The sequence below is a fragment of the Dermacentor albipictus genome, chromosome 1 (genome assembly GCF_038994185.2).
Source record: "Dermacentor albipictus isolate Rhodes 1998 colony chromosome 1, USDA_Dalb.pri_finalv2, whole genome shotgun sequence".
In the NCBI taxonomy this organism is placed as follows: Eukaryota; Metazoa; Arthropoda; class Arachnida; order Ixodida; family Ixodidae; genus Dermacentor; species Dermacentor albipictus.
This window is the reverse complement of record NC_091821.1, coordinates 504,814,777-504,839,653: the sequence shown is the minus strand read 5'-3', so window position 1 is coordinate 504,839,653 and position 24,877 is coordinate 504,814,777. Positions and strand designations below refer to the sequence as shown.

The following is a 24,877-nucleotide window of genomic DNA, read 5'->3' as shown; positions in this document are numbered from 1 at the left end:
GTGGTGAGACAGGTGGTTGCAAAGAAGGGGTTGCAGCAGGAAAATGAGTACCAGTAGGAAATGGAAGAAAAGGTGGAAAAACATCGTCAAAGGATGTTCCGTCATTGAAATGACTCCTTTCATTTGTTTCCTCCTGACGTACCGAGTACTTCACCAGTTTAGACGCGTTCCAATGCTTGCCATTTTCAAGCTGGAAAGTACTTCGACCTACTTTGCGGTAAATCTTGAACGGACCGGAGTATTTAGGACCAGATTTCCGTGAAGTACGTACCCTAACCAGATCGCCTGGCTGAAACTGAGGACATTTAGTTGCGCGATGACGATTCGCATACTTTTTAGTATTTTCCTGTTTATCACGTGCTCTACTCTGCACTTCCTGGCGCAACTTTGGAGAAGCAAATTCAGGATGAACTGGAGGCATGTTTGCAATGTCCAGTCGAGTTCGTGGTTGTCGACTATGGAGCAGCATAGCTGGAGACACACTGGTGGTCATATGTGGAGTAAACCTGTAAATTGCCAAGTATTTTAATTCCGCAAGTCTGAGGTCTCGCTGTTCCAAAATAGCAATCTGTATGAATTCTTTAAGGACATGGTTAAATCTTTCTACCTGGCCATTGGCCTGTGGGTAGTAAAGAGAGGACAAAAAATGCTTAATGCCTCTTTCCTTCAGGAAGTTTTCAAACTGTGCAGAAACAAACTGTGGTCCATTATGGGACACTATAGCATCGGAAAATTCTCTACTGAATATGGACATGAGACTGTGCATGATGGCTTCCGATGTGATGGAAGGCATAAAAGCAACTTCGGGCCACTTGGAATGATAGTCAACCATGACCAAAGCAAAACGAGCATACTGTGGAGCACGATCAAGAGGGCCTATTATGTCCATGGCTAACTTTTCCCATGGTCTTAATGGCCATTCGACAGGTTGTAATGGCGCAAAAGATGGTTTAGAAGATTTATCTGCTTGTTGGCACACAAAGCAGTTTCCCACAAGTTCCTCAACTTGCCTATCCATGGGAGGCCACCAGTAAATGCCTCTCAATCTGAGCTTGGTTTTCGTGATGCCTAAGTGACTTTCATGAGCAATAGACAGGAGTGTCTGACGCAAAGAAGCAGGAGGAACGATACGTTCACCTCGGAGAAGTAGATTATCTATGTAGGACAACTCGGATTGTACAGCAGCATACGCCTCTAACTCTGGCGGAAGGTCCGCTGCAATTCTCCATCCTTTTACTATTTTGCATTTTAATGCTTGGCACACTGGATCTGCCAGTGTGGCTGCTTGGAATTCCTCCTTTGTAATACAAGATGAAACTAAAGACACTATTTCTTCATCTAGTGCTGGTTCACATTCGGGAGGGACAGGTAGGCGTGACAATGCGTCCGCAATGACATTTTGGTCACCTTTACAGTACTGAATGGAGAAATTGTAATACAGCAATCTTGCATTCCACCTTGAAATTCTTAACGGTCGCTGTCCAGGACCCTTTGAAGATAGCAATGCGACTAGAGCTTGGTGATCAGTTCGTAGAGTAGACTGTCGACCCCACAAGTAAACATGCCAATGTTCACATGCAAACAAACATGCCAATGCTTCCCGTTCACCTACGGAGTACCGTCGCTATGCGGAAGATAACGTACGAGAAGCAAAAGCTACTGTAAAGAGGTCATTTCCGCATTTTTGCTGTAGGACAGCTCCTATGCCAACGTCAGAAGCATGAAAAAATTAAAAATTAAATTATGGGGTTTTACGTGCCAAAACCACTTTCTGATCGTGAGGCACGCTGTAGTGGGGGACTCCGGAAATTTCGACCACCTGGGGTTCTTTAACTTGCACCTAAATCTAAGCACACGGGCGTTTTCGCATTTCGCCCCCATCGAAATGCGGCCGCCGTGGCCGGGATTCGATCCCGCGACCTCGTGCTCATCAGCCCAACACCATAGCCACTGAGCAACCACGGCGGGTAGTGTCAGAAGCATCAACCGTTACAATAGGCAGATGCGGTTGAAACATGCGTACCACCGGACGTGATGCAAGTACGTCTTTAACCCAAGGCAACAAGCTACTTGGAAACATAATCCTTAAACCGTTCCGGAGGTTGTCTATGGCGTGTAGACCTACGGAGGACTGGTTCAGGTTGTAGAGGAGGAACAGCAGGAGTGTTACTCATACTGGGACTGGAAGGTCTTCCAACAATATCTTGAAAGCTGCATTCAGTATCCCGATCCCAGACAAAGGCTTGTCCTTGCCTTAGGAGTTTCCTTAACGGTTCCACTACTTCGGCATACTGCGGGATAAATTTAGCATAATATCCCCTGAGGCCCAGAAATGAATGTAGAGCCTTTTTGTCCTTAGGCTGTGGTGCCTCCACGATTGCCTGAATTTTACTATCCATCGACGAAATGCCGTTTGCGGAAAATTTATGTCCTAGGAAAGTTAATTCTGGGACACTGAATACACGCTTGTGGTTAAGCTGCATGCCTGCATTACTTATCCTAGACAGGACTGTTTGCAAATTTCTGTCGTGGTCGCGTTGAGTGTGACCCCATACAAGCACATCGTCGAGGTAGCACAAGGTGCCTGGACAGTCTTTCAGAACAGATGACATGATCTGCTGGAAAGCGGATGGCGCAGATGCCAAACCGAAACACACACGCTTGAAGTGGAAATGACCGTCATGAGTTGTAAAAGTAGTAAGCTCACGGCTTTTCTCGGATGATAAAACCTGATGATAAGCGGACTGCTAGTCCAACCTACTAAAGACAGTAGCACCAGCGAGTCGATGCAAAAGTTCGTCAGCTCTCGGTAGTGGAAAGGCGTCAATGATGATAGCCTTGTTGGGGTCTCGAAGATCGACGCAAAGTCGAATGGAATTGTCCTTCTTTCGAACGACGACGAGCGGAGAAATCCACTCGGATGCAGTGACTTATTCGATGACATCGGCTGACTCCAGGCGTTGCAGCTCGGCGGAGACGTGCTTCCGGAGAACCAGAGGTAGAGGACGCAGTTTCGCTGAGACTGGTTGCACTGAAGGTCTGAGAAAAACGTCGTGGACGAAGCCCTTTACAAGTCCCAATTGCCCTGAGAACAGATGGGCGAACTCTGTTGAAGCGTTGTGCGGAAGAAACGGAGACTGAACGCTTGGGTCAGCTGGAAGTCCTGATACTTGACATGTGAGCGAAGACCCTTTAATGTCAATTCCCAAAGCTTGAATGGCAACTAAGCCCAGAAGAGAAGTGCCTTGGTTCGTGACGTGAAATGTCACTACTGCAGCGTTGTTCCGATACTTGACGAGCACGGAGAAACGTCCTGAATGCAGTATTTCTTGCTGCGAATAATTCTTGAGTCGAAGACACGAAGGAGATAATGAAAAAACCTTGAAATGTTGTTCGTATAGGGAGCTGTTCATCAGCGACACTGTAGCTCCTGTGTCCACGAGCAACTTAAGTGTAGTATTCGCAATGAGGACTTCGGCGCAAATTCTTGCCGGACGGAAATTCGGTGCTTAAATTGTAAGCACAAACGGGACTATAGAGGCTTATTCTGTATCAGCGGTAACGGAAACAAGCTGCGTTCGAGCAGGAGGCTGTCGCTGCGTTCGGTTCCTCGAACGGCAAACCGAAGCGTAATGTACCACTTTTCCGCACGCACGGCAGGTAACGTGCTTTGCCGGACAGGCTCGATCGGATGCGATGTGGTGAGGTGAACCATATCGTTAGCAATGGGGTGCGAATTCTCGACTGGCTTCGCAGAGTTCGGGCCGGGCGTCACGTTGGCTGGCCGCTCGAGGATGCGACTGTCCGCCACGCCATTGATCGCCATCTTGCGCGCCCGGGCGAGGAAGGAGATGGCTGGCGACGCCATCTTGGCGTTGCGTCGAGACGCGCTGAATAGACGAGCTGCTGAAGACTTGAAGTTCCTTGTCAACTTGCTCCACGCTTCGTCCGATTTCCTCGGCTTTCTTGAGGGTGAGGGACGACCCTTCGTATAGCAGCCGTTCTCGTACTCTTTTTGATGCGACGCCTTGGAGGATTTGGTCGCGAAGAGACTCATCGTGCCTAGTGCCGAACGCACAAGCAGGCGCTAGCCTTTGTAGCGCGGTGACAAAGTCCTGGAAGGTTTCCCCAGGTAGTTGCTTCCTGCCCCGGAAGATGATGCGATGCACCAGGGGATTGGAGCTTTCTTCATAGTGCTGGTCAAAGATGCGAAGAACGTCTTCGAACGTAGCGGCCGTCTGGTCCGTTTGCGACGCGAGGTCATAGTAGAGACGCTGCCCCTCAAAGCCTAAATTACTCAGTAAAATGGCTTTCTTCCTCTCGTCGTGTAATGCTTCGCATCCGGTCACCTGAAGAAACGTGCAAAAAGAACGTTTTCATGTGAGCCACGGTACCGAAGGAGTACCGGATAATGCAAGGAAAGGCGGCATGGGGGGTGCGAACGCCATGCTGGGCACGGAGAACAAAGGCAGGGGAGGTGCGGTGGACGACGTCGAAGTGGACGTAGCGTCTTGCATGCCGGGAGCAGGGCAGCAGCAGAAGTACGGCAAGGGCACGTAGGAAGCAGAGTAATGGTTTACCTCGTCACCAGTTTGTTGTAGCTTCGATGGGGCGGCCGGTCGAAAGGTTTACGGCGTGAGGCGTAACGGCCGGGCCGCGCAGCGCCGCAAGAAAGAGCCGGACTGCTCCAGTCGGGGACCAGACGAAGAATGAACTTTTATTTCTCCGAGGGGAAGCAGGAAGGCAACTTACAGTGGTTGGCGCTGAGTGGCGCCCTGATGTAAAGACCTAAAACCGAAAGCAGAAGTTAACACAGGATACCACAATGAGCAGGACATGTAATGAGGAGGGATGATAACCGATGGTCATTAAGGGATACGGACTGTATTCCAAGGGAAGGGAAGCGTAGCACGAGGCGGCAGAAAGTTAGGTGGGCGGATGAGATTAAGAAGTTTGCAGGGACGACATGGCCACAATTAGTACATGACCGAGGTAGTTGGAGACGTATGGGAGAGGCCTTCGCCCTGCAGTGGGCGTAACCAGGCTGATGATGATGATGATGGACGACAGCCTCGCAAGTAGAGGTTTATTTAGGAAACAGCAACGGAGGATCCTGACTGCCCTTATGTAATGGATGATCTAGTTCGTTAACGTGTCTTTGCCTGTTTGTTAATGATACGAATATTATATAATCATTCAAGCAGTGGTGTTAAAAGACTCATCGGCATTGCCGTCGTCAGCCGCGGCAGACTCAAGCTCACGTTTCGATGCAGACGTGTTCCGAATGGCTCACGACCAAAACGTAGCTTCCGGGCTTGCATGTCCGCTTGCAAACAGGTTAAATAATGCAGGACATCGAAGCACTATGAACTAGTTCTAGCAACAAAGAAGCAAAGTCTACGAACGAATGAATCCGTGCCACCGTGCACTCGAAATTAACGGTAAAAAATTTTAATCCAGGCCAGCGGAACTAGCTGCGGCGCGCTAGCCGCGTCTACCATGTTGCCGTTACGGTGGCGATTCCCGGAGATCGAGCAAAGCACAACGCGCGAGCGGGGGGACGAGGGGCCGGAGTACACCTCGATCTCCACACCTTCTAACTCTTGGCCAGCAATATTATGAAGCATCTTGTAGAAAACAGCAGCCTCATCTAGGTTGTTGATGTCTTTTTCTTCATACTTTTCAAGTAGAGCTTGGAGCCGAAGTTGGCGCTATACGTCTACAGTGTCACGGTTCACGGCTGCACTTTCGCCAACGATCGACTTCGAGGTCACGCCGTGTCGTTTCTTGAACCATTCAAGCCAGCCATTGCTGCACTTAAAATCTCTTTGTCCCATTTGGAGGGTGAGAGCTTCGGCTTTCGCAGTAAGTGCAGGTCCATGAACAGGGAGATCTGCACTCCTGGAGTTTTTCAGCCACTGTAGAAGTGCTCCTTCCACTTCGGGGGATTTCGTATCACGATTCCTCTTACTCTTCGCCGAGAAGCTCTTTTTGAAGCCATCCAGCACAGGTTCCTTGCTTTTCGATACAATTGATAAAGATGGCGGTATGCCGAATCCCTTCGCGATGTAAGTTTTCCACCAACCGTCTTTTTCCACTTCTTTTATCAACAGCAATCTCTGCTCCAAAGTAAGATGCTTTCGTCAGGAGACTGACGGAGTCATTTATCTCTGCAAACCACAAAATAACGCACGAGGCACGCCTAATGAAGCATTCCGAATAACACACAATCACATGGCTTCCAGCACGCATCCAAACCCACACACTGTCGGCGCCAAAGTGACTGAACGCAGCGGGCGAAGCAGAAGGCAGAAGCTTCAAAATGTCGTCAGGACATCGCGCTTTCCTCGTAAGCGCACGTTGGTGATGGCTTAGGTTGCAATGGCGGGGTGGGAATTGGCTTCACGTGTAGCGGAAGAAAGGCGATCAGGGTTGTGGAGACGAAGAAGCATGAACCGCAGAAGGGCACCCGTTGTCAAGGATGGCGCTTGGGAAGGTAGGCCGGAAGAGGGCAGCTTTGGAGGAGCAGTGACGGCGAAATTGGTAGCGAGCAGGCGATGAGTTGACATGAAGGCGAGTGAGAGGAGTGACCGGCGTCCAAACGGCTTGCAGACAGGAGAGCGAATAAGGAGGGGAAGCCAGTGGCCGCTTTTATAAGGGGGCAGGCGGGGGGCGGGGGGCGGTGGTGACGGAGGACTACGAGTGTTTCGCGCTGGAAAGCATCACAAATGTCGCGGCTCGAGCCTGAGGTTGTGTTTGTTGTGCTCAAAAAACGATTAGCCGCTCATCGTGGGTACGCAGCGCGATGGCGAAAATTGAGTGGTTCTCCAGTCGGAGCTTTGCATGATCACTGGGCAATATTTTCCCGATGTTTGCTGCCGTAAAGTTTGGAAAACGAGTTTTTCGGCGCCCCTTTGTCGACAACACTGTGCTAATAATACGGTTCGAGTGTCACGGTTCGCGCACCATCACATCCGTGCAATTAAAAAGTGTATAGGAAGAAAATGCATTGACCCTACCGTGCATTTAGGCCGTTTCTTTAAAGTCCAATGGCGCGAATCGAGCATGACCGGCTCGGGAAAATCGACAGGGAAACACCAGCTTGTGTTGACCCGCCATTTCAATTGACAGCCTGACTCACCGCTGGCGACGCTCGAATTTTTCGTGTTTTCGGCAAGTTATCGTTCGATTTGCATCGTCAAAAGTACAGCGACGCTAAGGGAGGTGTTTTATTGCACTGCATACCGATTATGGCGAGCGGCGAGCATAATTCTAGACAGGCCTCCCCAAAGTCGTCTTCCCGATTTGTTATCGTAGCTCCTCGCGTCGATCATGGCACTTATATTTGGAGGGACACTTCCTTTGTGCTTTTCGGCATGTTTAAGCGCCAGAAGTGGCCTTTAGAGCGATAAAATTTTGCTCATCAAGCACACCCTATGGAATGCTACGGCGCAAGTCTGCCCGTGGCCTTTTGGCCACTTTTGGGCATCCAAGAGATCGCGGCTTTGTGGCCTCCCACAGCGTCAGGAAAAGTTTATTTTCGTGTAGATTCTATCACAGGGGAAACCAGCGATGCAGCTTCGACCGTGATGGATGTACGGGCGCGCTGGAGCATGGAATTTGACAGCTTCCGTTCGCCCCGCAGTAAACAGCTGAGAGCACTCGGCCCTCCCTTGGTGCCCGTTACTAGGCGGTCATAGGTCGCGGGTTTGGCACTTTTGGGGTCTGTTCTGTGCCTGTACGAGAGTAGTTCGTCTGCGGTATTAATTTGGCACTGCATGCGCAAGAGGGTCGCCACTTCGCTCTGCTCGAGCGGGTCAAGCTCTTCGTGCGCTTCGTGCAATGCAGCCTAAAATGCATGCATTTGGGTGGGTACCGGAATGAATTTTGAATAAAGTGATACTACGAGTAAAGCTATTTCCTTATAGCAATAGATTAATATATTAATCACTGAGAGCGAAAGGCCCATACTCAATAGGGGTTGCTCTAAGTATGCCTTTCGGAATTCAATTTTGGGCAACAGAAGAGGAAATAGTGTAGTGATTATATGGGCGCGCATGACGCACGAAGGTTCGACGGTGCGAACCCACACCTACTCATGTAAAGGTTTAATTGCGGTATTCGACATTTTATTAGGGTAATACAAACTTTGCATTTCTAGGAGAGACAAGACCAGACATTCCAGGGAAACGCTAAGTGTCCGTAATCCGGTGCTGCTAGTAGGCGTTCATTTTTTCCCATCTAGGACTTGTCGTCTTTTACTTATTTATTTATTAATTTATTGACTCACTTAATAATTTATTTATTTATTTATTTATTCATTCATTTATTTCCTTGCAGGTACTGTTGGCCGAGTGGGCCGTTACAGGGGTGGGGCACAAGTATGGCACAAAACGCATCATGGCTTACATAAAGCATCGCTGTATAGCTAATACATAGATTTGCAAGTCACAGCATGCCATTATACATAAATATAATACAAAATCTGATTTAACAAGCGTCATACGAAACATACAGCAGCAATGTGTAGCTGAAAAATGTATCACGATGCTACATACTACAAGTTACATGATACATATTACATCACATACATCGCGACATTATTCATGACAATACTACGTTCCACATCTTACACGAGAAATGTTAGATCATGAGGATTCATTTAGAAAATATTTTGTAAACTGGGTTTCAAAATGTTCTACAGTGAGAATCGCATATGGCTGTCGGTAAATCATTCAGTCTCTTATGGTTCTAGGGAAAAAAGAGTATGCGTATGTGTTCACACGAGATTGAGATACTTGAAAGTTGCTGCTGTGGTCACCTCGTAGGCTCCGGATTTGTCGCGGAATTAGGTAGCGCGCTGCATCAAAGTGAAATAAATTTTGAGAAAGCAAAAACAAGAATTTTAGTCTGGCTATGCGACGGCATTCAAAGAGGGGAGGTAAATTTATTTCTTGCAACATCTCTGTTACAAAATCGGTACGGAAGTACCTTGACAAAGTCAATCTTTTCGCCCTTCTTTGCACTCGCTCAAGTTTATGAATTAATCCTTTTTGGTAGAGGTCCCACATTATGCTCGCATATTCCAGTGTAGGCCTTGCAATTGTTAAATACGCTGTTAACGTTACGGGGGCTGGAGCGAGTTTTAATTTCCGAGGTAAGAACCATAACCTTTTTCAGTGGTAGAGCAAATATTAGTGATATATGTTGAGTCCGATTGAGGTCTTCAGATATTATTACTCCTATGTATTTACATTTGTTAACGGTAGTTAGCACAGTGTAACTTAGTTGATAATCAAAATTTAGGCCGTGCTTAACCTTGTTCGTAGCACGTAAAACAACGGTTTTACTTTATTTACTTGCATTTTCCAAATTTCACACCACTCGTCAACAGACGCCAGTGGATCGCTGAGCATATTTTTATCCTTGTGGTTACATGTTTCTCGATAAATTAAACAGTCGTTGGCGAACAGTCGCGCAGTTACGTTTTCATTATTATATGAAAAATATCGTTAATATAAAAGAGAAATAACACCGGTCAGAGGACAGACCCTTGAGGAACGCCTGAAATTACAAGTACACGATCGGACTTGGAGCCCTTAACGTCTACATACTGCGTCCTACCTAATAGATATGACCTGACCCATTCCACTATATTGCTATTTACTCCAAGCTGTTTCAATTTTATATACAATTCATTATGAGGAACCATATCAAAAGCTTTTGAGAAATCGAGGCATATTGCATCAACATGTTTTCCGTTATCTATTGCTTTTGAAAAGTCATGGATGGTTTCAACGAGCTGTGTGCCAGTTGACACTTTTCGACGCAAGCCATGTTGCCTCGAATGAAGTGCTTTCTTATATTCTAGGTACTAATATATTGCTTTCGATATTATATGTTCGAGCAGTTTGCAGCAGACGCAGTTTAAAGGAACTGGTCGATAATTTTCACTTTTCTGCTTGTCACGGGTTTTGTGTATAAGGATAACTTTTGCAACAAGCCAGCTGTGTGGGACCCGTTTTTGTTGCAAGGATGCATTAAAGACAACTTCTAAGTATCCAGCAACCCATTCAGCGCATCTTCGCAAAAAGGCATCTGGAATTCCATCCGGACCAAATAATTTTTGTTCTCTGATGTTTAGTAGCAGCGATAGTATTCCTTCATAGCTAATTCGTATTTATGGCATATCCGACACGTGTGAAAGTGATGTTACTGTAGTTGGAGCAGTAGAATTATAAACATTTGAAAAGACAGACTGGAACAAATCGTTATGGTAAAACGCAATTTTTGAACCGTCAGATATGATTTCGTCGATAACAACAATGCTGTATTGGCGTTGAGTGGTTTGCGAGAAGTGACGCCAAAACTTCTGCGGAGAAGATACCATGAAGTTAGGAAGTGTTTCCTCGTAGTTTTTCTTTTTTGCTTGCCTAAGCTTTATTCGCAGCTGTGCTGATAGGTTAGATATCTTTCCACAATTTTTTACTGTCCTTTGTCCTCCTATTTTTCGCTTCAGGGGAACAATCTTTCGCGTTATCCAATGAATACTTTTATTTCTTCTTTTTTTCCTAAATGGTACGACTGAGTTTACACAGTGCAAGATAATGGTTTTGAATTTTTGAACCACGCATTGATGGATCGTCAGAACTCAGACTGTCTAGATCAAACGACAAATAATCAATGATGCTCGTGTCGGCAGCGTTATCAAAATTGGGAACGTGTGTAGTGCGTTCTTTAAGATTTGCTGCGGGAACCTTGGCTTTGATTTGTACAAGTACAAGTTGATGGTCTGGTATGCCAGCTTCAACTGCTACTTGATAATTTTCAAACTGTTCCCCCCATCCTCTATTCCATTGCCCCCTTCCCTTTAAAGAGGGATAAATAAAGTTTTTCATCATCATCATCATCAAACTGTCCATCAAGAAATACTAAGTTCGATATGGACTGTACCGTTTCCCTTTTTCGAGTGTTTTCCTGCACCACCTCTGTTAAATCATTAGCGAAAGCTATATGGAGCAACACTTCGCAGTCAGCTCGTTCCTGTCACTCTATGGTAACTGACTTCCAGTCAACCCCTGGCAAGTTAAAATCCCCGGCAATTACGATCTTTTCGTTTCGTGCCTTCTGTTTTTCTAAGTAGTGTTGGATGGCCTCTAAATATTTCATCGATGAGTTATGGGATCTATAAATTACCCCTATTACGACTGAAGTAGTTCCCAGTTAGATCTGGCACCAAGCGCTCTCGTGATTAAGGATAACATTCATCCTGACACATTGAATAATTTCCTGTGTTATGATTGCAACTCCTCCTCCTCTACTTTCTCTATGATTACGTATTGTTACAAGCACGGGGAAAAGGGGTTTATTTAGGCGTACGAGAGCAGGAACGGCAGGCTACGAACAACAGGAATGGCCGCTGCACAGTCTTCGTTCTCTTCTTCCCCTCTCTTCTTGATCCCCGCGTCCCTTTGACGCGCTTGGACGTAACATACCTCCCCTTGCAGGCAAAGCCCCCTGGGCGACTCAACTACCTTGTCGTGGCGTGCATGATTTCAACCGTGCGACATGCGCGACTTGTGTCCTAGCAGAACGTCTACCAGTGTTCGTGAGGCGCGCGAGAGTATAGTTCACTTCGCTGACTTTGTCGATGACAACATACGGTCCATCGTAGTTTGCCAGCAGCTTTTGACACAAACCGCGCTTCCTTGTGGGAGTCCAAAGCCAAACGAGATCACCAGGGTTATATGTAACAGGCCGATGTCGTGCGTCGTAGCGGGCTTTGGAGTTTTCTTGTGATGCCAAAGTCCGAAGACGCGCAAGTCTTCGAGCCTCTTCAGCGAGGCACAGCGTATCGGCGACCGTAGGATTGTCGTGGTGGTAAAAAGGGAGGACAGTGTCGAGCGTATACCGGGGCGGCCGAGCATATAGAAGGAAGAAGGGGCTGTAGCCGGTTGTCTCGTGCTTGGCGGTGTTGTATGCGTAAGTAATAAACGGTAGAACTTCATCCCAATTCTTGTGATCGGACGCAACATACATGGAAAGCATATTTGTGATCGTTCGATTAGTGCGCTCAGTGAGGCCGTTCGTTTGCGGATGATACGGCTTCGAGTGCCTGAGGTGCGAGTTACACAAACGCACAAGCTCTTCCACTATATCCGCCGTGAATTGACGTCCCCAGTCGCTTATGATAACACCAGGTGGCCCATGTCGTAGAACAATAGCGTGAAGTAAGAAAAGCGACACTTCGGTGGCAGTGCACACTAAACATTTTTACGCCCTTATGGGTGTGAATAGGGGTGCTTTCGGCATTTACACCCATGCCCACACCCTTCTAGCACCCTTTTCGGCCAAAGCACCCTATCACAAGGGTGGATACCACACATAAGGTGTGACTTTGCTCAAAGAAGGGTGTTAAATCGACGCCTGAAGGGTGTTGAACGTATTGATGCATAAATCTGAGTAACGTGTACACGTCCACGCATTAAGCAATGTGTGTATGTATTGCATTTTTAATGCGAAAGCGTTTCATGGCCTTTCAGGTAGGAAAGGTGGCGTTCTCCGCAACAACAATCCATACGGGACCCTGCTCATGCCAATCTTGTCATTTCCCTTGAAAGCATTCAGAACCGCGCCGCCCGCTTTATTCTCTCAAATTATTCACTTCATTCAAGCGTCACGTCCATGAAAAGAACACTAGGTGAACCTGATCTTTGGTTACGTCGCAAATACTTTCGTCTCTGTCTTTTTCATAGAATATGCTAATTTAACCCTTCTCGTAAAGAAAATCTTTTCACCACACCAAGTTCTCGTCTCGCATCGACCATCAAAACAAAATTGATGTGCCATTCTTCCTTTTTGCCAAGAACAGCCACTGAACGCAACCGCCTCCACAGTCTCAATTTGTGACACCACTAATTCAAGGTCGCCGTTCAAATTATCGTATGGTTTGATTTTCTATTTTTGCGCTGCATTGCAATTATTGCATATTTTCACCACTTCTTTCTGTTGTGCCTACTAGGCCTTCAATATATATAATAAATAAATAAAATGTGAAGTCATCACCGTCTTTTATGACGTCAGTAGTGATACAGAAGGTAGTAAATACAACAACGTTAAGTATGAGCAATTATGGGTAAATAATGTGAAATAATGTGAATAAGGGTGGAATAAATTGCATTAAGGTTCGTACAAACTATAGCACGGTGGATTACGGGAGATTAAGGTAGAATTGTGAAGAACACGTGACAATGTATGAACTAACGTATCATGGTCACGTGACAATTGCAAGTGTAGATGCGTGAAGCGATTAAGTTTTCCCATTCCTAAGTGACTGTCGATATTTCTTCAAGGATTGTGATGTTACTGGCATGACGGCCACTCCAAAAATGTATCATCCAGAAAAACAACGCCCTTTCACTTACAATTCCATTATCATTATTTTTCGTGCTCACAGGAATATTAACATGCAATTAAACACTTCTAGAAAAACTGCAGTAGCAGAGCGAAAACACGAGAGCAACTTGCGCAATTCTGCACTAATATTTCGGTGCCCTTAATAGCCCAACAAAAAGTGGTGAAATGGAAGAAGCTGTTTGGATACATTGCTGAACAAACAGGGACGTGCTGTTGGACGAGCCTCTGCTGTACAATGGCATCAACGTACAATTTGCATGGTGAATCCATAAAGAAGACTTATAGAGGCGAGATCACGTTGGAAGTTCTCAAACCCGAATTTCCACGTACCTTGCCTAATTCATTCAGAGGTTTACTAAGCTACTGATCTGCTTTCTAAGTGCACCCTCAAATACAGCTTGTAAGGCTGAGCCTATATATTAAGGGCTGGTGTCGTCAACGCTGTAATTTCTTATCCAGAGCATACGCACTTGCAAACGCAGTCTTCAGTCTCCTCATGAATGTTTAGGCGTCGCTGTCACACGACCAAGATGTGAGCGTCTTTATCGAGCCATGATATCGCTGAAACTACGCTGTGACCTCGCAAAGTTGCTTCGTTCGGACGCAGCGAATAATCTAATTGCACCAGCAGAAGAGCGCCGATCGTCTCGCTCACGGTCCCGATTTGTGTACTGTACCCTCAGTGATGCAGCACAGACTGCGCCCCCCACCCCAAAATAAAATGCCCGGCACAAAACGTAGTAGCAACTACCCGCCTCACCGCTCTAGTTAGAGACCACAACGAAGCAGCAGCAAACAGGCGGCCATGCGAGCAAGCAAACCTGTCAGAATAAACGTTCAATTTGCGCGGCCACCCCATGCCCAATGAAAAGTGACCGGAAGTGACGGCCGACGCTGTACCATCACTTCGGCGCGCAGCAGGACGGGAAGGCGGAAGCTGCGCCATCATGCTCGTTTTCGCGTGCGTTCGCGTCGCGCGCTGTGCGAAGTAATTTTAAACGTGTGATTAGTTTTGCGCGCGGGGTAGAAAAAGATGTGGCCCATGCTTTGTGTATTACTCGTGCCGCACTTCAAAGCAAAGCGTTCGTACGCACTGGAAGATGGATCCACGAAGGCTGAAACGAGAAGTTGCAACGTGCCGGTCGATAGTACTGGCATGATGGAAACTTTCAGGCAAGTGCCCGTTTATTTGGTATTTGTTTTGTTCGCTTTAGAATTATCTCACTGTGATCTCGTAGCATAATTCATAATTCGCTAATGTAAGAGCAAGAGCAGCTGCACTCCTACTAGGGCAAGTTAACTACCTCGATCCCGTCCCGTGTGACTAATGTTTGTCAAATTTACATCGGGCGTGGTGCGCCTGCATAGTTACGCTTTGTTTCTCAGCGCTTGAATGTTCATTGATGTGATTCTCTTGTGCGTTCAGCGCGGCTGCTTGTAATGCGGTCGTTCGCGCTTCAGTTAAATGTGGTCGACCACTTTTGCGTCGCGTAGAAAAGGACTGGCTTAGCCACCTTTCGAAGGAACCGGCGCGGTATTGGTTCTCCCTGATGCGGTCGCGTGCTGCTGTTGCTGCTTGCCGGACGCATTCAGCATTTTATCGGCTCGCTTTGTCTGTGCGTGTGCGCGTGCTCGCGCTCGGCTTGATTTGTGTGTGCGCTCAGCTCAGCTCGCTTTGTGTGTGCGTGCGTGCGTGCGTGCGCTCAGCTCAGCTCGCTTTGTGTGTGTGTGTGTGTGTGTGTGTGTGTGTGTGTGTGTGTGTGTGTGTGTGTGCGCGCGTGCGTTCAGTACATGCCGGTTTGTATGGGCCGGCGTGTTTGCGCGTGTCTAGTGCGTACGTGTTTTGTGAGTGTGTTGTCTGTGGGTCGATGTGTGTGCGTGCACGTGTTAGCGTGTCTGCCTGCATGCATGTATGTGTGCTTGTTTGTGTTCATCAATGTGCGCGTGCGCGCTTTTGTGTCTGCGCTTTGAGAGTGCGTATACTTGTGTGTGCGTGTGGATGCGTTTTGTGTGCGTGCGTATGTATTGCATGAGGCCGGTAGAGTTTTACTCGCAATAAAACTCTTCCGATTTGGTGCAGCGAGTGTTCCCGCCTGAAAGCCGAGTTTGGTTTCAAGCCACCCTGGACAACTGCTGTATGAGGCGCCGTTTCTCGGGAGGACCAGTGGGAAGGCGCCAAGTATACGCTTCGTCCTTTTTCCTCCCATGCCCTAATAAATCGATATCCTTGTTTTTTATTGTGAAAGGAACGTTACATCCAGAGCATAAATAAATGATTAGGAAATCTGGTAGTGTGTTTCGCCATTACAATAATTCCGATCTTAAAGACGTGGATTTCCCATTAGCCCACATTTCTTTTGATGCAGACAACCGCTGAAATTGTTAGCGGCAGGTTATTCGAGACGTTCTACGTATATAGCAATTGTCTTCAGGAGCTTTAATGAATATTGAAAATTTGAAGTGTTGTGCTTTAGAGGTATCATATATAAGCTTTAGGTATCCGGGTAATTTGCATGCCCTTCAAGAGCTGTCGCCTATAGCCCTATTGAAATTCGTAACTACAGTTTGGAGCACTGGGGAAGCTAGAAGGCTTGCCCTGGCTCTCGAGAAAGTGTTTAAGCTGGAGGTGTAGGTTGAGGAGTTTGGGGTTGGTAACACAAAGGATTTTTTATGCCTTAGCAGTAGGAGTGACACAGGATAAAAAAAAATGTATGTGTGTCAAGCACAGGAAGCTGCTCATGTGGTAGAAGCATGTGTGCGTGTGTGTGTGTGTGTGCGCGTGTGTGTGTGCGCCCATGCATGCGTGCGTGTGTGTGAATTCTCTCCTCAAAAGGGAGTATGTGTGTGAGCTATTTCATTGCTGGTCTGTTTGCCAAGAATTGGAAGAAAACACAATAATTAATTTAACTTGAAATAATAAACTTCAAAGCATACTGGCGTACTGGCGACAGCAGCATACAAGCATGCAGCTGTGTGACAATCTTAATGCATGACTGCAACATCTGGAAGGAGGCTTGCTTCTTCAGTAAGCAGCACAAAGTCCATATTCTTGGCTTTTCTCGTGCAAACCAAAACGAGGCTCATTGCCAATGATCTTGTCTTTTGCTCTAATAGCATTTGTTTATCTTGTACTTAGAGCGTTGTTTCTCGCAGGTCATGCAGATGGTAGCAGCGATTTCACAATGCCCAGCCTTGGCGCCCCCCATCAAGAGCAAGCCACTTGCTTTCGCCTTCAGACAGATGGTTAACGTCTTCTTGAAAGCGGTTGAGAAGACAACATTGTAAGTAGATATAGTTGTGTAGTGTAATATAATAAGTCAAGTTATAATTTAAAACTCGGGCTCCTTGGCCGCCTAAGCTTGATATGATGTGCAGTTGTCGGTGGTTGTAAATATTGCCGATGGTACAGTGCATACTGCAGGTATGACTGCTGATCCAAAGTATACATTTGCATTTTCTTGATGGTCTTTCATAATGAGGATTTTCTTTGTGCAAGAATATTCAGAGAATGCCGGGGCATTGTAGCATCATATTCTTTATTGTGCATTAACTGCTAATTTCGTATGACCTTCCTGCTACCAATTTATTTGCAGGAAAGGAATATTTGTTTACTCTCTGCAATGAGCTTGTTATTTGCTCATTGCATTACACTCTTCTACCTTTAATTTATTCCCATACAATTATCAAAACCTTAAAATTCCAGCTGTTTTTATTTTGAATACAATATCAAAATCAAAATGCACCGGATTGCAATCTAGACTGCACGGGATTTGAAGAAATTACAAGAAACCAGGACCTCTCGGGAGCGTTAAAAAAACGTTTCCGCAGGTAATGTGCCTAATTATACTGAGCTAGCTGCTCACGAAAATTGCAAGCATATTTCATTTCACATAGTTTTGCAGGATATAGCAGGCCTATCATAGTCTCTGAGCACAACCTTACCTCATTTGCATCATGAAAATGTCTCATGCTTAATTTGGGACAAGTTTTGAAAAATGAATGTATCATAATTTTGAAACTACACAAAGTATTGGTTGAGGCTAGACAGTTTTCAAACAACTTGACCATGTTGAACTTAGCCATTACAGACGGAAAAAAAACATGCACAGGAGCACTCATTCAATGAAATGTGATGCTTGTGGTTATTTTTCACATGCAAAATGTACTTTTAAGCGAGAGAGGGCAGGTAGCCAATTTACAACCATTGTGACTCATGCGGATAGTAGCAACACAGGATGAGAAATGGTTGTCTCTGAGGTTCATTGAATATGTGAAAAATCATATACAGTACCCTCCCCCCTATGAGGGGTAACCGTGCAATATGTTTTGGGCAAGAAAGACGATTGTTCTAGGAGACAAGAAATTTCGGGCTCTAGTTGAGAGGCTACAGAAAGAAGGACCATGTAAATAGTCACAGATTAACATAAGCTGCATCGGAGTGGCATCACAGTTTAGAGCATGAAGTGGGAGCATGAGGAAGGATCATAAGCTTAAATAAGGGAATACTACTTGTCAGTGCATTGCCAAGCTGACCCATTGAAAGAAGGGGGCGTGCTCTAAGAAAAATAGTTGACAACACATGCTAAGTTTTCGAGGAAAGTATGCCAAAATGCCCATTCTTACTAAATTAGTAAATAAGAAATACACTATAAATTTTAGGATTCAGAAAGTGTCTAATAAACCGCATTGGAGAGTTGGATATTGTTGGGCTGGATGCATGTATTGCAGGGCAAATGAGAATGCCAGTGGGGATTCCCTCATTTTCATTTTGTGTGCACTCTCTGTAAAACAGTTCTCTTTGTCTCCTAGTGTAATAATGTTGTGTAAAAACAGTCATTTTTAATGCCTTGTGCATTTCACTCTTAATGTGCAATATCCCGTAAGCTTCTCACCTGCAGTACTTATAAAGTGTAATGCAGATATATTGCAGATTTCATAATGTCAATTTTGTATTAAGGTAACATACACACTCTTGGACAAATGTCTGTTGTTGAGAGATGTCATTGGTAGTCTTTAAACTTTATTCACTCTTATTTTCTATGGTGAAAAGGCTACTGTGAATTTATGTTTTTGCTGCTGTATGTGCCTTGTGTTCACAATGACACAGTGGTTTAGCATTCACAGTAACATGCAATTCCTTAATTTGCAAAATAGAAACTTCTCCTACCTTTCACTTGTCTTGCCCAGTTGCCTGAGCGGTGCATTCTGCTCAGTCACATTAAGTTTGTTACTTTGAGGAGCTTGTGGCTTTATCAAATTTTCCGCAAAGTACATGTGTAATTGCACGGACTGAATTCTCATGATTCTCTTCTTATTTTGCTAATGCAGGCTGCAAGACTCTAGCAATGCCATGCGCTGCATTTATTGGTCAAGATGCTCAGAGAATGGAGTCCCTGCACCTCGTGGTTAACCGTGAACATTTCTTTTTCTTTTGGAAAGCTAAAGGCCATTTGCTGCATCACTTGCATTTTTGCAGCTCAGATGTGTACTATATTTTTCTAATTTTGAATCAATATTGGCTATTCAGTATAAAAAATGACGTACAGCGTGAAGGGCAAGGACTGCGAGAGACACGCTCCACTGACTTTCAACAATATTTTATTGCATTGCCACATCGTGTGTGTATACACAGAGGGGTCATGCGCAGAAAATGAAAGCCAGACACAAGGGGTGTTCTAACAGCAAGTCATTGTAAAAAGAACATGGTCACTTGAAAAAAAAAACATCACAATTTCTATCTGTTTAGATACAAAATTTCACTAGGGGTCAGCGTGATAGAGGGGGCACTAACGCACACACTACCCAGTTTTCTGGTGAAATCAGCTTCAATAATTTACCGGGTGAGCTGTGTCTTGCTAAAACTTCCGTATCTTAAAGAGGGGCATGCAGCCGCAGTCCCGGCAATGAATGCCCAAGTGGCCTTGAACAGTGTTATGGACGTTGTTAAAGTGCTCTCTTAAACGATCATTTAGGCGCCTGCCTATCTGTCCAATATATTTACTGCCTCAAAATGGGAATTTGGGAAACCACATTCGTTGCACACATCGCAAAACGTTTTCTGTGCTCGGCAGAGCAACAACTCTGACGTGATTTAGGCGCGTTTACACACTTATAGAGCCTTGCCAGCTTTTCCGGGGCTGAGAAAAGGACTGTGATTTCTGCAGGTCCCCTAATCTTTTTTAGCCTATGGGAGACATCATGAACATACGGTAGCACTGCAAACCTGTGTCTTTCAACCGGCTGGTTCCTTGACCGAGCGTGCTCATCATGTTTTGTGCACTTCAGAAGCTGTTCCGCTATGGCTGAAATTAAGGCCAAAGGGTAGCCAACCCAAGAAAGGCAATCAGCCTGTGCAGCAACGCTATGTTGCATCTCTTGTGAGCAAGATTTATTGAGGCTGTTAAGGAGGCAAAGCTTCACAATATCTCATTTGACTTTGTTGGACAGACAGGCAGGCGCCTAAACAATCATTTAGGAGAGCACGATAACAACGTCCATAACACTGTTCAAGGCCACTTCGGCATCCATTGCTGGGACTGCGGCTGCATGCCCCTCTTTGAAGGTACGGAAGCTTTAGTGAGACAGGTCATCCAGGAAACTATAGAAGCAGATTTCACTAGAAAACTGGTTAGTGTGTGCGTTAGTGACCCCTCTATCGTGCTGACCCCTAGTGAAGTCTTGTATCTCAACAGATAGAAATTCTAATGTTTATTTTTTTCAAAGGACCATGTTCTTAGTACAGTCACTTGCTGTTAGACACCCCTTGTGACTCATATTCTGCGCATGCCCGCTTTTGTGCAAATATACTCGATGTGGCAACGTAATTAAATATTGTTTGAAGTCAGCGCAGTCTGTCATCTCTCGCAGTTCTTGTCATTCAAGCTGTACGTAATTTTATCTCATTAATTGCAAACTATCCCAAGGAACTACCCTTGTTCAGTATAATTATAATGTTTGATATGACCATTTGCTGGCAAATGTTAACAGTGTGATATTTAACTTGAACTTTTGCATGACTGCCTATGCCTGTGTTCTTTTAGTAACCAGAGTATGGCTAATTTATTAAACCATATTTGCTAATTTGCATGCTCACATGCTATAGCATGCCTTAATCTTGAATTACTGCATGTAAGTGCAAATAATTTAGAAATTTACTATGTATTTTAAAACACTGTCCACATTTTGTGCTCAGCAAAATCGTTTAATCAACAGTGGTTTGTTTTTATCAGGCCTCCTGCTGCACTTTGCACCCAGGCACTAGTAGATGTGGAATATGCACTCTTTTGATTTATAGTAAGCAAAGAACCTATTTTCAAACTACATATTGTATATGTACCAGTGCCTTAGAGTTACAAAACAAAAATTTATAGAAACTGGTATTGTAGTTAGAAAAACCGCTACACAGCACCTTTAGCCCAGAGAACTCTCATTTCACAAAAGAGGACAAACTATGTAGGCGCTAAAAAATTCTACGTATTTTTTGTGCTCAAGTAATCTTGTTGGAAATAGAAAATTAGCAATAAGGCTCCTGGCATAAACCTCACTTAAAGCATGTCTATGCTTGGAAAGTATTCTTTCAGTCTGAAAAATGTTGGCCAGTTATGCTTTACATCGACTTTCCAAACTTTTCATAATGCTTTGCGATTACATTAGTGTACAAAATAACAGGTGTCTTTCTTGTGCGTTTGCTCTGCATTTCAATTGCTTCCCTAATTCACCTTTGCAATATGCCTTTTTTTAAGGCATCAAAACTTGAATTTTCGTTCACTGGAGCCTAATACTAAAAATTTATTCCTTTATGTGGCCCAAAACACTGCGAATCAACCCAGGCTCTTTCAGTGCCGCTATACATAGTTTCTTCTCTAATAACAGATTTGATCAATACATATATTTTAGGTACCTTTGTGGGGAATGTACATGTTCTTGTACTTACCGATGTGTTTGGTGATTGTGCATGATTATATTTCATGTGATTTATGTATATGTTGTACTCTGTATTGCAGCATGCAATAAATATATTTGCATTTTCTTGAAAATGCAGCATATATCTTACCAGTCTGTGTTGCATGTTATTTGGATATGGAAATCGTGATAACCTTGGTGTTGATATACATGCTCAAAAGTGTCCAAGTTTGCTAGGTTGTATTTGTGCAGCGAAGACAGGTTTTCCAATATACACCATGAATTACTAATATGTAATGTGATCCACACGTATAGGTGTTGTGTATGCCCATCGAAGCTTCAAGGCCGGCTGTTCGACAGTGCGTTTTGTAGCCGAACTTGAACCTTCTGGCACACGCAGTAGTTGCGCGTGGATCGCTGTACATAGTAGTAATTGAAGGTGTGTACTGCCGAATCTGCCTTCCATACACGCTAGAAATAAAAGGGTCTACACCCTTCCAACACCCACACAGATGGGTGTTAATTTGGATGAGCAGCCTTACACCCTAAATTTATTTTGCTGGACACCCTTCCTTTAGGGTGCTATAGTGGCACCCCAACTGTAGGGTGTAGACAACAGCACCCTTAGGGTGTTCGTCTGGCGACAAACTGATTTACACCCTTAAGGGTGTTAAAATGTTTAGTGTGTGGTTGATGGTATAGCCGCCGTCTCGCAATAGCGTGTGAAATAGTCGGCGCAGACAATTATCCAGCGGTTCCCCTTAGATGACTTTCGAAAAGGGCCTAACAGATCAATCCCAACTTGCCGAAAGGGTGAGCTGGAAGGCGGCACAGGCTGAAGGAAACCAGATGGGGCAGTGGTTGGGCGTTTCCGACGTTGGCACTGTATGCAGCTGGCGACACAAAACTCAACCGAATGTCACATCCGGGGCCAGTAAAAGCGTTCTTGAATGCGATAAAGTGTGCGCACAGTGCCTAAGTGCCCGGAGGTAGGGTCATCGTGCATAGCCTGAAGGATTGCTGGCCGGAGACGCTCCGGCACCACTAGAAGGAAGCGTGCACCCGTGCTTGAGTAGTTCCTTTTGTACGTCCAAGCGCGTCAAAGGGACGCGGGGATCAAGAAGAGAGGGGAAGAAGAGAACGCTTTGTCCGGCTGCGCAAAGTCAAACACTGACAGATGCTTAGAAAGCGTATCCACCAAGGTATGGCGCTCCCTTGTGCTGAGTGACTTGTTTATCATAGACAGAAGCTTTTTGTCTGAGACGTGGCGAAGGTCAGCAGGTTCACATGGCGAGTCTGTTAGTACGGCTACGGACGAAGACGTGTATTCTGTAAAGTAGGCGAGTTTCAAAGCGTCTGGAAGCAGGACGGGTTCTGCCGAGCAGTTGGCCGTCCACAAGCCAGCACGCCCGTTGCCGATTAGTAGCACACAATGAGGGACAAAAACTTTCTTCTTCACACAATTTAGATGCATTGGCTCTACGGAGGCATCGAAACTGTCTCGAACTTCACCGCGACATACAACCGGCACGCACACCGAGGTGGACGCAGGCACAACAGTATCTGCAGACACACAAAGTTCACCTTGACTGCAAGTCTCCTCTAAGAGCCCGGACGAAACATGGCTATCGACGCAAACTTCCCTCGTGCGACAATCAACGGTCGCACCACACTGCCGCAAAAAGTCGATGCCCAAAATCACTTCGTGCGTCGATCGGGGAATAACTACAAAGTCCGTCGCGAAAACTCCACCAGCCAGGGACACATCAGCGGTGCACACACAAACAGGGCGCAAAGACTCGCCGCTCACTCCACAAAACGTTGCAGCCTGGTTCCACGAAAATACAACTTTGCGCCTCAACCGACCTTTATAATCGAGGCTGATTACGGATACAGTTGCCCCGGTATCCACTAAAGCCATTGTAGGAACACCATCAACAAGTACATGCACTTTGTTGTTAATCATAGCAACTGCAGGGGGCATTTCTGTCGATAGCACGTGTCGAGCGAACTCACCCCCATCGGCCGCGCTAGCTAGTTTTCCCGTTGTGAAGGCGAGGCTGAGCGGCGCACTGGCGATGGAGATTGACGTAAACGCGGTGCACGAGAAGTTGGCGGTGGCGTCAAACTCCTGTCAGATGCCGGCGAGCGGCTCCGGAAGCTTCTCTGCCAGTAATCGTTGCCAGGAGGGACGCCAGATGACCAAGAGGTGGTGTATGGCCGTTGAGTTGTCCTCGTAGGAGGTGTGGTCCTTGTTGAAGACCCCGATCGACGATTCCACGTTGTTGGGCGACGATTGCAAAACCTCGCTATGTGGCCCGCGACACCACATTGAAAACATACCGGCAGATGCCTCGAATTGCGATGTTCTTCCATGTAGTCGCGCATGTTGCTGTCGACTGCATAGACAGCAGGTGGGTGACATTCATCATGGCTAGGCATCGGCTGCTGGGAGGCGTGCGTGTGGCATGGGCGTTGGTCGTAGTCATGACCTTGATAGCTCATGGTCCCTCTCGTTTGTGGGGTAGACCTATACTCGATGGACGCTGAGTGAACCGTGGGTTGCCATGATGTCGAAACGACCGTGTTTCTCATCTCGTGTGGTGAGTACGCACCAGTGATGCCGGGTGTGCAACGGTACATCTCTTCCTGATGGAGCAACTCTTCGCGAACAATCTGCCGTATAGTAGATGGAAAGTCAACACACGAGCTCGGGTCTACACTTGCCACCGTCGTGACATTAGCCAGGTGACCAAAATTCGGTATTATCCGTCGCATCTTCAGCGTCTCAAAGGTCCTGCAGTGGCGAATGACGTCAGACACGGAATCCAAGCTTTCTTTGCCGATGAAAAAATTGTAGACGTCTTCGGCTATCCCTTTCAACAAATGTCCAACTTTGTCCTCTTCAGACATTTGAGAGTTCACTATTTTGCACAGTTTCAGCACTTCTTCGATATAAGTCGTACAGGTCTCGCCGGGAATCTGAGCTCCTTGCGAAAGCGCCTGTTCGGCGCGTTTCTTTTTTGCGCTAGAGTCTCCAAACACGCTCTGAGCTCTTCTACGAAAAGCTCCCACGAAGTGAGCGTGTCTTCGTGATTCTCATACCAGACGAGTGCTGTGTCGGTAAGGGAAAACACAACATTTGACAACTGTGCGGTCGAGTTCCAACCGTTAGATCGGCTCACCCTTCGGTAGTTTGTGAGCCACTCGTCGACATCTTCTCCGGCTTTTCCTCCGAAAGTGAGTGGCACCCGGTAGTATTGCCACGGAACGCCAGGTGCTGGCCTTGAAGTCGCGTCAGAACCTTCGGGAATCTGGCAGGCGTATTCAGTCATGTCAGGTGATGGTGGCGGAAGTCCGGCAAGTCGACGGCTTCGGCGAAGTTGTAGCAGCGTAGGCTCCGTGGTTACGAGGTGTACCCCGCACCGTCCAACAATTTGTTACAAGCACGGGGAAAAGGGGTTTTTTTAGGCGTACGAGAGCAGGAACGGCAGGCTACGAACAACAGTCTTCGTTCTCTTCTTTCTTTCTCTTTTTGATCCACGCGTCCCTTTGACGC

At 46.0% G+C, this 24,877-nt stretch overlaps 2 long non-coding RNA genes across 3 annotated transcripts in view; both read left to right on the top strand.

Moving 5' to 3' along the window:
• The window catches only part of LOC139054892 (uncharacterized), a 216,738-nt gene that overhangs the window by 177,762 nt on the left and 14,099 nt on the right, over window positions 1–24,877 (top strand). The window lies entirely within an intron of this gene.
• Window positions 14,348–18,963, top strand: LOC139059912 (uncharacterized). 2 transcript variants are annotated; one of them, XR_011514496.1, is made up of 3 exons: window positions 14,348–14,589; window positions 16,570–16,697; window positions 18,745–18,963. It is a non-coding gene; the product is annotated as an uncharacterized lncRNA (long non-coding RNA). The 2 variants fall into 2 exon arrangements; XR_011514495.1 differs by lacking the exon at window positions 14,348–14,589 and adding an exon at window positions 14,600–15,595.